Source organism: Chiloscyllium plagiosum, unplaced genomic scaffold, assembly GCF_037043375.1.
Source record: "Chiloscyllium plagiosum isolate Xiang-an unplaced genomic scaffold, Cpla_swu_hap1 HiC_scaffold_5, whole genome shotgun sequence".
Lineage (NCBI taxonomy): Eukaryota > Metazoa > Chordata > Chondrichthyes > Orectolobiformes > Hemiscylliidae > Chiloscyllium > Chiloscyllium plagiosum.
Window position 1 is genome coordinate 31,089,506 of NW_028270143.1, and position 14,327 is coordinate 31,103,832.

Sequence of the window (14,327 nt, forward strand, 5' to 3'; positions counted from 1 at the left end):
TGATCTTGTAAAGTGAAGACCTATATCGTAGATCTCCTCATAGTCTTAATAACAAAGTTTAACTTACAAATGTAACTTGAACCTGATTTCTATCATGTAATAAACATCTTATTTAAGGCAAGACCTTCTCCTCATTAAGACTCATCAGTGGCTTCCTTTGAACACTGTAAACTCAGTAGGATCATTGTCCCAATCAAAGCAAGAGGCTGGTGACAGCAAATATATCCCAAAACAACCACAATTGCATACATCAGAATGAGGTTTCACACCATAGATCATTTCAGCATTCACAACTAGCCCAAGATTTTATGTTACGTACGGTCACAACCACTTTATGTCAGAAACATTTACAATTTGTGATTCACGGGGACATTATTTGCTGGAGTCTGATGCTTGGCTATATCCAGGACAAGGGACGTCCAGCCTGTTATCGTCAAATTTACCACTGCTTAGAACATTTCTGCCTCTGCCTACTTCAAACATGGTTAGTCAGATCAGTCTGCCATCCATTCTCAGGTGAGGCTTACTGAAGGGTTAGTTCTTGCAGCGTCATTTTCCAAAAGGAGAGAAGGGAACTCAAATTGGCTAGGCACAGCACTTCTTCAAGATGGCTGGATTCAGCAAAGTGCAGAGTATCGTTGAGAGCAGCCACATACCCAGCAGTATTGTCATACATTGTTGTCTCTTTAGTTGAGGCTTACCAGATAGACAATTGCAGGGCATCAGGCTTTCATTGATAGAACATAGAACATTACAGCGCAGTGCAGGCCCTTTGGCCCTCGATGCTGCAGCGACCTGTGGAAGCAGTCTGAAGCCCACCTAACCTATACTATTCAATTCTCACCCATATCCAATAACCATTTAAATACCCTTAAAGTTGGCCTACTGTTGCAAGGAGGGTGTTCCATGCCCCTACTACTCTGAGTAAAGAAACTATCTCTGACATCTGTCCTACACCTATCACCCCTCAATTTAAAACAATGTCCCCTCATGCTAACCATCACCATTTTCGGAAAAAGGCTCACACTGTTCAACCTATCTAACCCTCTGATTATCTGATATGTCTCAACTAAGTCATCTCTCAACCTTCTTCTCTCTGACGAAAACAGCCTCAACCCCCTCAGCCTTTCCACATAAGACCTTCCCTCCATACCAGGCAACATCCTAGTATCAATCCTTTCCAAAGCTTCCACATCCTTCCTATAATGCGGTAGCCAGAACTGTATACAGTACTCCAAATGTGGCAGCACCAGAGTTTTGTACAGCTCTAGCATGATCTCATGGTTCCCAAACTCAATCCCTCTACCAAAAAAGGTTACACACCATATGCCTTCTTAACAACCCTATCAATCTGGGTGGCAACTTTCAAGGATCTATGTACATGGACACTGAGATCTGTCTGCTCTTCTACACTACCAAGAATCTTACCATTAGCCCAGTAACCTGCATTCCTGTTGCTCCTTCCAAAGTGAATCACCTCACACTTTTCTGCATTAAACTCCATTTGCTATCTCAGCCCAGCTCTGCAGCTTATCTATGTCTCTCTGTAACCTACAACATCCTTTGTCACTATCCACAACTCTACCAACATTAGTGTCATCCACAAATTTACTAATCCATCCTTCTATGCCCTCATCCGGGTCATTTATATAAATAACAAACAACAGTGGACCCAAAACAGATCCTTGCGGTACCCTAGTATTTGAACTCCAGGATGAACATGTCCCATTAACCACCACCCTCTGCCTTTTTTCAGCTAGCCAATTTCTGATCCAAACTGCTAAATCACCCTCAATCCCATGCCTCCATATTTTGTGCAATAGCTTACCATGGGGAACCTTATCAAATGCCTTACTGAAATACTTATACACCACATCAACCACTTTTCCCTCATCTACCTGTTTGGTCACCTTCTCAAAGAACTCAATAAGATTTGTGAGGAATGATCTACCCTTCACAAAACCATGTTGACTATCCCTAATCAACTTATTCATCTCTAGACGATTATAAATCCTATCTTGTATAACCCTTTCCAACACTTTACCCACAACTGAAGTAAGGCTTGCGGGTCTATAATTTCCAGGGTTGTCTCTACTCCCTTCTTGAACAAGGGAACATTTGCTATCCTCCAGCCTTCTGGCACTATTCCTGTAGACAATGATGGCATAAAGATCAAAGCCAAAGGCTCGGCAATCTCCTTCCTGGCTTCCCAGAGATTCCTAGGATAAATCCCATTCAGCCCAGGGGATTTATCTATTTTTACACTTTCCATAATTGCCAACACCTCCTCCTTATGCACCTCAATCCCATCTAGTCTAGTGGCCTGTATCTCAGTTCTCCTCGTCCACAATGTCTTTTCTAGTGTGAATACTTTCAAAAGCACTTTTTATTTACTGCAGGCAATATCAGGAGAATTCTTGATATTTTGAGCATTGATATAAAAAAATTCACATTGGGTTTGAGTTTAGCATCTTGCATTCATTAAGACAATTCACAAAAAATACCATGGTGATCAGCCTAACAATTTGAAATGCTACTTCAAAATGGCAAGTTATCTGGGTTCTTATCAGTTATGTTTGTGACTATTTTTCTGCTTTAAATCAGGAAGGTATGCTTTTAGCATTGTGGTGTGACAAGGTGCACTGTAAGGCGAGTCATGAAGAATGACTACAAAGTATTCAAATCATTTAAGGTGGCATTTAGTCTTGGTGGCAAAACGTGCAATGATTAAAATAAATTGAGTCATTTCATTTCAGAGTTACCAAGTTCCAGTCAAAATCTCTGACAGACATGGCGGTTTGGAAAGGTAAGACAGGGGAGAGTGGGCTGTATTACTCAGGCTACACCACTTTGTAGTCTCGGTGTGAATGCCATGCATTCTCCAGGAAGTTAGCTGGCAAAGTACAGCCAAGTTTACCTTGGTTCTCATCCTTAGGCCAAAGAACTTTTGTTTTGATCAACTCTCATGAGGGAAACTGCATTCACTGTGATACTTGCAACACATGGCTACTAACCTGTGATCCCATCGATAATTTTCGCATGCTTTCTGAAATCAGTCCTGTAGGTTTTTAAAGGAATTTTTTCTGGTTGTAGGTGGAAAATACACTTGCAACATGCCTAAGTTTCGAACATGCACTTTACAAGGGCAAAATTCTTCACTGAGAAGAGGAAGTTGGCAAATTATTCATTTGATTTGGACATAGTGAGGATTGAATAAAGAGGAAGAAATTGAAGGATACTGCATTTGGCATTTAGAAGAAACAGGAGCAAAAAGTTCATAGGATCAATAACCACAGTGAAGTATCAACAAAACAGAGCACAGAAAGGTTGCAAACAAGTAAAACTATGGAGATGCAGTAAATCTACATACAGGGCTCATGATAATGTAATTAGCATTTATGGGAACTCCAGTCAAAGTTAGTCCATCATGTACTGACAAGGCCTGCATTTGTGGTAAAAATGACCCATTTGATATTGGCACCATTACAGGCTTTGCATTTATAAACATGGTTCACATATTTTGCTATTGATCCATCTTTTTTTCAAAGCAAGCCTTCGGAAAGAAAAAGAATTGCAAGGTCTGTCTGGCAATCTGCCATCAGATGTATTACATGGATTCAGGTTCTGCCTCATTACCACCAGACAACAAAACAGTTCTGTCCAGTTATCTAGTTGATCAATCTTCTTCACAAGCATGGATGACAGAGTGTGCAGCTCTGATTACCAATCTTACTCTATGCTGAATGATGCTACCTTGCTTTCCTGACAAGCATAAATGTGAAATATAAAATGTCTGAGGCAAGCCATAACTTTCAATAACTCACAAAAACACGGATGAGGATTTGATAACAACAGCTCATTTTAATGACAAGAATGGATTAGATTTGTTGCTTTTCCAGAACAATGTTGAATTTTCAACAAACTGCGGCTTATATTTCAGCTTTTCAGGCACATTATTAGACTTTATTATGAGGTGTTAGAAAACCAATAAAGTAAGTGAAGCTTATTCACTGCTCAGTTTTGTGGATCTTGTATTTACTTCACAAATTCTCCCTCCACTTCCTGAGGAAACCAGTTTCCTGTGTGTGGATATGGTACAAAAGCTTTCGACCCAGTTTCTATTTTTACCATTTCATCTTTCACAACTAAGTCTTCTTAGGATGATACTTTACTTAGGGATGTTGTTCCACAAATGTCAGTCATTCTTTAAAATGCCAGTTAAAATGCTAATTAACCAAGGATGGGTATCAAAATTGAATCTTATCGTTCCTTGCACAATTACAACACATGTGTACCCTCCATTTCTGGATTGAGTATGGTAGTAGTGGGAACCCTGTTTGAATTGGCTTCTTGCTGGCTCAGCAATGCTGAGGACTATTTGTAGGATGACAATTACAGTTCTAATGCTGGAACTAATCACAGATGAGAGGTTGGACTTCCCAGTCTTTCTGGTCTTTATGGCTCAACATTCATCCAGGGATTAAGACATTGGTCAGCCAATAAACCTTTTTTTTTTGCATTTTATGCTGGATGATATTTTTAAATGTATTGCATTGTTCACACAAAAACAGGGACGTTAGATTCAAAAGAACATTAAAGGAAGAAGGCACAGTTAATGGGCAGAGGTTGAGAAAGGAAATTCAGGTTTATTGGTGGCTAAAGGCATGGTTGCTCACAGTAAGATGAAAAGGAAGGAATGTACAAGAGGATGAAAAAAATAAAGAGTTCCAAGTGGAAAGGGGTGTAGCCCTGGAGGAGTTTACAAAGATAGAGTAATGAAGAGATCATGAGCAATTTAGACACAAGAATAAGAATTTTCAATATGGAGTATTGGGATCTGAGAGAATAGCGTATGTGAATGACAAAAGAAAATGGGTGAATGTGATAGCAGAATAGGGTATAGACAACCAATTTTTTGGATGACTTAAGTTAATGGAGGGTAGAGAACTGTGAAGAAGATTTTAGAATAATTGAATTCAGACTGTCAAAGGCAGGTTTCAGCAAGAGAGGGGGTGAAGCAGAAAGTGAAGTGGCAGTCATGATTTGGAGACGCTGGTGTTGGACTGGGCTGTACAATGTTAAAAATCACATAACACCAGGTGATAGTCCAACAGATTCATTTAGAAGCACTAGCTTTTGGAGTGCTGCTCCTTCATCAGGTGGTTGTGTGATTTTTAACTCTGAAGTGGCAGTGTTCTGGAAATGGAAGTTGACAATTTTTGAGATAGAGAGAATAGCAGAGGTTTAGCTCAGAGGTGAGTGAGGTGCCAAAGTGGCTGCTGTAGGGAATGATATTAGGTGCAAAGATGTTGTTGCTTAATTCCTTTCACTGAAATGAGATCAAACAGCACATAGGAAATTGACTATATTGGAGATGCTTCAGAGATCTAAGAAAAAGCATGTCCCCCTTAATATGGAAACATTAAGATGCACTCAAACCATGCATATCAGAACGTTGAGACCAAGATAATAATAGGGGCACTTAACTTCCCTTACATGTCCTGGTGTTTGAGGTAAAGGATTGGTAATTTACCAAAAACAGCTAATGTTCCTGCTTCTGATCAATACACAGTGAAACCTGCTGGAAAGAAAATGTTTATGAATACTGTATGTAGCAAAGCACAATTGGCTGAATTATGATGATCTGGCAAACAGCATAACTCTCAGCTTTCACACTGAGAGTAACCCATGAAGAGATGCAGCATTTATTGCCAGTACCTTTGAAATTATGCCCTTAATGATCTGGTCTTCATGAAAGAAAAGAAAGCGTGAAAATAAAATAAAACTGAATTAATCTTTTTGCTTCTATATTATGTTTGTAAAAGTTTCTTCCTCTACAATGCAAGTGAGATATCCCTTTAAATACTAAAATATCAATATGGAATGAATGTAGGTATAGCTTCACATTGTAGATTAATTTGTCAGCAAGAGGAAAGTTGGATTATACACCCACCAAAAAAAACAGATCCAGGGTCTTGAAGTTCAGCACAGAGCTTGCTAGCTGAGGTTAAAACTAACTGCTGCAATTAAAGTTAAGTGTTTACAGACATATAAGCATGAAAATGTTAAGTGACAGCAGGTTTTGACTCTCCATTCTGGTAGTTAAAATTGAAAATTGAAATTCTTTTTCACTAAGGAATCTGCTGCAGTCACCATAAATCTTTGCGGCAATTACCATTCTGTTAAGAGAAGCTGAAACGTGGTAATAAATCCCAACACAAAAGCTTTGTGTTTACAGACTCTTATAAATTATTCAAAAAATAATGGCTTCTCAATTTGAGCAATATTTCATTGCTCAGAATTTCCTTTACACAACATTAAATCTTCACCTTTAAACATTGCAAGAAAGTAGAATAAAACATTGGAGTTTTTTGGACCAAAAAGGGTATTGAAACAATATAATTGTCAGTGAGTTGAAATACTTTCTTGAATTAAGAAATGAAATGTAAAAATAAAGATAAGCAGCATGATATTTAAAGATATTTGGAATGATGGCTATTTTATTTGTCTCTCAAAAATATCTGCTCCAACATACTAATGCAGCTTATCATGAACATTTTTTTCATGAACATACCACAAACATTTTTTTCCATTTCCATTTGTTTTAACGATTTCTGTTGATACAGTTGCCAAATGGCCCAAAATGTTTGTGCCCACATTCTAACTCCAACCCCTCTATAACCCAAATGGGTGTAGCTAAGCTGGCATAGGATAGATAGAGGCAGATGACGATGCACCTTGCTTTCTTCCAGAGGGCCTCATCATTAATGCTGGGGTAAGATGCAAGAATGGATACTGTACTTATCAGAAAGTGCTGAAAATAGATGTAGAGGGGAATGTAAACCTTGTTTGATTAGTATCTTTGAATTGGGTGCGTTTGTTCGCTTCCTTACTCAGAGCTAGGACTACTCCCCCTGGAAGTCATGAACCATGCCTCCCAACAGGACAGACCTGATTCTATCAAAATTATGGAGTTATTGAGGACAGATTGTAGGGAGAGGTCAAAATTTGTACCTTTGCATTAGAGTTGGAAAACATCAAAGTTTTGTGTACAGATTGGTTGGTCGCAACATTATACTGGACTGGTGAAAATTCCCTTAAATGGGAATTCGGACAGGAATCCCAGAATTGTCTCCAAACTCCATTTTTGAAGATCTCCTGCTCGGCCCAACTTGATGGAAATTCAAGTCATAAGAGCTATGCCAACTCAAAAGACCACTTGACCATTTGTCCCTGAAAGTTTTTTTCCTTCGAATGACCATCTAAATTTCATTTGAAGTCATTAATTGCTTTCACCACCTATATAAGCATTATTAAATGCTAAGGCAAAGAAAGGTTGTTCCTCACATAAACCTGTAAAGGTAAAATTACCACAGTCTTACCATACCATAGGGCTGCCCTTCCATGAGAGAGAGATGACTGGTGCTGGTTTAAATTGAGGGTCACCACACGTCAGGTGAGGGGAGCAGGTCAGAATGCTCCATGGTAACCTCATGACATTCTTCATGGCAACCTCAGCTGAAGTGAACCCATGCTGTTAGCATCATTCTGCAGCAAACTGATCCCCTGTACAGATGTATCACTTGCAAAAGAATCTTAAATCAGTTGTGTCATCAGCTAATTTCGCTGTCTATTTCATCGACACTTGTCATAATCTTGTTGTGGTCATTGTTTCCCCGTTGTTATCAAAGATGGTCGTTCCTTGTGTGCATGGAATTACCTGTTGTGTAATCTACACTGACTGTGGAACCTGACTGCCGCCTTTAGTTTTACACAGTGGCTGCAAGGATAATTTTTTTTTTCTGTTGGGACAGTCTGTCGAGCTTGCTTTTTGTTCACTGCAGCCTTTGCTGTCCGAGGGAAACAATGCCACATTTGAGATGGCTTTCTAGTTAGTTCTTTCTTGCGTATTTTTCTCGGAGCCCATGATGGTCACGCCACATTTCCTAAGGTCCACCAGAGAGTCCTTGATCTTTAATCTCAGCCTACTTTGTAGGTGTTTATGCTATGAATATATGACCACCTTAGGGACTTTATCATCTGTTATAAATACCATGTGACCTCTTCACCCCAGCAGGGATCTGAGGATGAGTGCTCTAATTCTAGGCAGTTCTGCTATTTGAAGTACACCAGTGTTGGTGCTCAGCCGCCCCATTTTACATCCATGATGTTCTAAATACATTTCATGAGGAACCCATTCAACTGCTTAATATGACTGCAGTTGGTAATTAATGTCTGACAACCACTTAGGAGGGTAGATAGTGTCAGTTTGTACATAGTAGTTAATCTCTAAGTTTGACACCTTGTTTTTATCCCCTGTTTCTTGGCAAATGCCAAGCATGCTCTGACAACTATCTTTGCCACCTTGCTGTCAATGTAAGCATGTCCAGGGGTTGTGCAGGGAAAGTTATCTGCCTCCTTCAAGATTGAGTCACTGATAGCTATATTAGGAGTGCAGGATCAGATTGTGGTGGTTGGTGGAATATCCCTATTTTCCTCAAGCTAAGGGTGCAGAACAAGGGGTCATGTTCTCAGGATACACGGTAGACCTTTTGGACTGAGTTGAGGAGAAATTTCTTTACTCAGAGGATGATGAACCTGTGGAATTATATATTTTTTAATTCTGAACTGTGTAGCTAAGTGTCACATTGGTGTCTCCTCTCAGGGAGCTGCAAACTACATAAAGTCTACACTTCAATTAACTCACATGGAGACAGGGTGGTACAGAAGGTGTTAAGGACACTTGCCTTCATTGCTCAGACCTTTGAGTATTGGAGTTGGGACGTTATGTTGAGGATGGTGAGGCCTTTTCTGGAGTACTGTGTCCAGTTCTGTTCCCCCGGTTATAGGAAGGATATTATTAAACTGTAGAAGATTTAGAAGAGATTTACCAGGATGTTGCCAGGTTTGGATTATAAAGATGCTAGATACATTAGGACATTTTTCCATTGGCGTGTAGGAGGTTAAGGGGTGATCTTATAGAGGTTTAAAAAATCATGAGGGATATAGATAAGGTGAACGATAGATGTCTTTTCCCTTGGGTTGGGGATTTCAAAACTGGGGGGCATATTTTTAAAGTGAGAGGAGAAAGAACTAAAAAAATCATGAGCAACTTGTGATTTGTGTGTGGAATGAACTTGCAGAGGAAGTGGGCACAGTTACAACATTTAAAAGACATTTAAGTAAGAACATGAATAAAAAAGGTCTGAAGGGATATAGGCCAAATGGACGCAGGTGGGATGAGTTTAGTTTAAGAACATGGTTGGTGTGGACTGGTTGGACTGAAGGGTCTGTTTCCAAGCTGTGTGACTCTATTTGCACCACACAAATGACAGAAAATGTCCATTTCCAATAAGAAACAATCTAATCACTCCATCCTTGATATTCAATGTGTTACCATCACTGAATCCCTCACTATCAACATCCTCAGTGTTACCATTGATGAGACACTGAACTGGACTTGCCATCTAAATACAGTAGCTACAAAAGCAGGTCAGAGGCTAGGAATACCGCGGCAAGTAACTCAACTCGACTCCCCAAAGCCTGTCCCTCATCTACAAGGCAAAAGTCAAGAGTGTAATGGAACAGTCCCCATTTGTCCGGATGAGTGCAGCTCAAGCAACACTCAAGTAGCTTGACACCATCCAAGCCAAAGCTGCCAACATGATTGCCACCACTCCCTCCACCAATAGCAGCATTATCCACCATTTACAAATGCACAGCAGAAATTCAGCAATGGTGTTTAGACAAACTGTTCCAAACTCACGACCACTACCATATATAAAGACATGGGCAGCAGATGCGTGGGAACACCACCACCTGTAATTTCCCCTCCAAGTCACTTATCATCCTGATTTGGAAATATATTGCGGTTCCTTCACTGTCATTGAATTCAAATCCTGGAATTCCCTCCTCAATGGCATGGCATTTCACGGACTATAGCAGTTCAAGAAGGCAGCTTACATCCAACTTCTCAAGGCAACTAGGGAGGGACAATAAATGTTGGCCCAGCCAGGAATGCATATGTCATACAAGTGAATTAAAACAAACTTTTTTTCCTCTGTCCATGTGTTTACAATTAAAATGACCTTTGATATTCAATTCTTCTCTCCAGTAATGGTGCTATTGCCCCATGAAATAAAATCTATTTCTGCTACTCCATTGAATGCGACACTTAGAATCCTTACAGTGCAGAAAGAGGACATTTGGCCCATTGAGTTTGCACCAACCCTCAGAACAGCATCCCCCCCCTTCCCAACCCATATTTATCATAGCCAATCCACCTAACCCGCATATCTTTGGAGTATGGGAGGAAACTAGAGCACCTGGAGGAAACCCACACAGAGGGAAAATGTTCAAATGACTTATAGTCAAGTCACCCAAGGCAGGAATCGAACCTTGGTCCTTGGAATTGAGAGACAGCAGTGCTAACCACTGAGCCGCCAACTTCTCACTCACTTGCCCCACATGCCAATAACTGTACCTTCTGTGCTGCCTCCTTAGTCCCTTGGAACACCTCACCATCTTTTCACCACACGCACCACCATTAACAGCTGTGCCACACACTATCATCTCACACATCTTTTTGCTTCTAACAGAAGGCAGTCATTAACAGGACAGAGAGGTACATATAGATGGAGGAGAGCCTGACATTCAGTCCTCACCCCCTACAAGGAGAGAATCCTGGCTCCTGCACTGCAATGTTATTGGCCCACTCTCACTACTTGAAGCCAAAGCACCCCGTTGACTGTTACACTCTGCTGAGAGTCATGTTTCACCATTTTACACCCCTTGCTGTCCCTTTCACAATTGTACTGCACCCTTGCACAAAACCTGTGTCCCCAGTCCCTGTTGGAAATCTGCCAAGGTTCAGTGCCATAACAATAGCTACAATTGCCTCACCCCTCATCCTTAGTTTTTGTAGATGGACCGAATGGACTGACTGTGGCTCACATCCTTGACTGACATAACTGGAGAGCCCCAGGTAAGATTGTCCAGATCCTCACATGTTTATTGTTGGGCCTGCACCTGGACATGGTGCTACAAGCCAATGGACTGACCATTTCTGAGTTCTGAGGGTCACTTGACCCGAACCTTTAACTCCACGGATGCCAGACCTGCTGAGCCTTTCCAGAAATGTGTTTTTGTTTTAGACTGGCTATGACTCACTCCCCAACTGTAGAGAGATGAATTCCCTTATTGTCAATGTCCTGACTAGGTGCCTGACTGTGGCCTGTCCCTTGGACTAGTATGGGAGACTGCTCTTCACTTCCTCTGACGGAGTCCCCTGACTGGCCAGTATCTCCATGGATGTCAGTGAGTACTACCTCCTTAACATTTTAAGACATGGCTGCCTGCTTGCTGCACATGCCGTCTGATTGCCACATAAGCTGGTGGGTATGTATGACTTCTTTAGGAATGCTTTGAGGAACCTCTAGTACAATTTCTATAGTCATCCTGGAGTCACCTGCTGCAACAGAGTTGAGTAGAGCAGTTGTTTCAAGCGTTTGGTTTCAGGCATATGAGATACATGATCTGTCGAGTGGATCTGGTACCTCCAAGGTAAACATGTTGGCTTGGGAGAGGATACTGCTTTGGACTGCCTTTCTTGCCATTGAATCTGGAAAATCTTGTGAAGATACCATTTGTGGTTCTTCTCCAGTGGTTATGAGACCCTGCTGTGAGCTGTTCAGCCCTCTGAAATTTGGACCACAGGGAAAAGCCATTAGATTCAAACACCTTGGGATACTTGAATTCTGGAACAGGTTCAGACAATTGAATACTTTACTCATAGTCCAAAAAAATGGCAGTGAGTTTTGAAAGACACTGGACAAGGGAAAGAAGAAAAAAAGAGATGAGATAAAAGAAGTAGGTTCTGGTGGATAGGGACATATTCATGTCCTCTCTGGACACAGAGAAGGTGCCAGAGGTTTAGAGGACCGTTAATGTGGTTCCAATAGATGTAGATTTAGACTACATAGACTTTGGTAAGGCTTTTGGCAAGGTCTTGCATGACAGACTGGTCCAAAAGCTAAGAGCACATGGAATCCAGGGCAATTCAGAAAATTGAATCCAACTTGGTTTATGCCAGGAGGTGACTGTCGAAGGTTGTTTGGTGACTACAAACCTGTTTCCAGTGATTCGCCACAGGGTTTGGTGGTGGGTCGCTTGCTAATTTTAGTGTATATTAATTATCTAGACATGATGTAGGAAATAAGAACTATGAAGAAAGCCTTATTGTAGTGCAATATGGTCAGGCTTGTCAGATGGGCAGAATAATGGCAAATGGAATTTAGTCCAGAAAACTGACAGGTGATGCATTTGGGCAGTACGAACGAGGCAACGGAATAGGTGATGAATTGGAGGAGCACAGGAAATACAGTTGGTCAGAGGAACCTTGGTGTGAATATCTAAAGTGGGCATCCAGAACTCTGACTGAAAGGGTGGGAAAGGCTGAAACACCATAACAATAAAGTAGTATTTAGATGATCACAGCAAGTGCCGTTGCATACAAGCCGAGGGCCAAGTGTTAGAAAATAGAACAAAAGTAGACAGGTGCTAGATTGCCAGTGCATACATGATGGATCAAAAGGCCTCTTTCCATGTTTTTAAAATGCTGTGGTGGTGTTGGCTGCTGCTATCTTGTAGTTGCCTCTACGCATGCACTGAATCAGGTCTGGATTGTGTATGGAGAAAGTGAGGGCTGCAGATGTTGGAGATGAGTAGAGTGTGGTGCTGGAAAAGCTCAGCAGGTCAGGCAGCATCTGAGGAGCAGGAGGATCGACCTCTCGGGCATCAACCCTTCATCAGGAATGACTGTATATGGGCCCATACCAAAGATTGTTGAGCAGCCTAGCCCTTGAATAATGTTACGCTTTGCAGCCTGGAAAAATTCAGGAAGCCCACCCCCAAAACAGGAAGTCAAGATTTATATAGTACGGAAACAGACCCTGCAGGCTAACTAATCAATGCCGAACAGATATCGAAAACTGAACTAACTTGCCAGCATTTGGCCCATTCTAAACCCATTCCTGATGAAGGGCTCTTGCCTGAAACGTCGATTCTCCTGCTCCTCAAATGCTGCCAAACCTGCTGTGCTTTTCCAGCACCACACTCTCGACTCTGATCTCCAGCAACTGCAGTCCTCACTTTCTCCCATTCCAAACCCTTTCCAATCATGTACCCACCCAGATGCGTTCTAATTGTTATAAATTTACCAGCCTCCACCACTCCCTCTGATAACTCATTCCAAATTCACACTACCCTCTGCATGAAGATGTTGCCCCTCATGTCCCATTTAAATCTTTCCTCGCTCATTTATAACCTATACCCTTTAGTTTTGGATTCTCCTACCCTGGGAAAAAGATCTTACCCCAAACGTGCCCCTCATGATTTTATAAACCTCGATAAGGTCACCCCTCAGCCTCCAATGCTCCAGGGAAAAAAATGCCCCAGCCTATAGGTCAAACCCTCCAATCCTGGCAACATTGTTGTAAATCTTTTCTGAACCCGTTCAAATTTAACAATACTAAAAGCCGTTTCTGTGCCTTAACCAATGCACACCATTTAAACCCAGAATACATCCATTAAAGAACCGCAACACATTTTCTCAAAAACTCGGTTTCTGCAGTCTTACTGCTAAACAAAACTGCTCTATAACTTAATACTTACCTCTTACTTTAAAAATTTAATTAAGAGAAAAATGTCACTAAAACATTAAAAACAAACTCTCACTATTATAGGTTCACAAAATAACAAACGTCTTAAAATTAAACACTTAGCTGATCAGGCTCTGAAATCACTGATCACTGTCAGGTACTGTGTTTAATTCAGGTAACGAAGTCTCCCAAGGTTAGCTGCGAAAGTAGTGCTTTTTTCCTAGACCTCTCTCCAGAGATGTTTGTGATTTCAGTCCTGGAAATTCCAGAAAAATTGGTCACTCTGGATCTGTTAGAGGTATGCAAAATCATGATGGATTCTGGACAGATTCGATGGGGGGGGGGGGGAGAAACTTTGTGTTCAAGCTAATTGGCAAATGCAATGGAGACATTCAAGGTGAAAAAACTTTCTCAAACAGCGAGTGGTTAGACCCGATTGCACGGTGCTGAGAGTGTACAGGAGTACTTCTTTTCATTAATTTACAGCCTTTAGCTGAGTAACGAGGATTAGATCGAGCCAGGTGGTAATATTGAAAAACAAAACTTTCCACTACACCTAACTACCAATCAAAAGGCTGGCTCACCAACCTTCTACTTCTGCTCCTCCTCGACTGACTGACTCACTCACTCACTCACTCACTCACTCTGCCTCTCCTCCCCCTTTCCTTT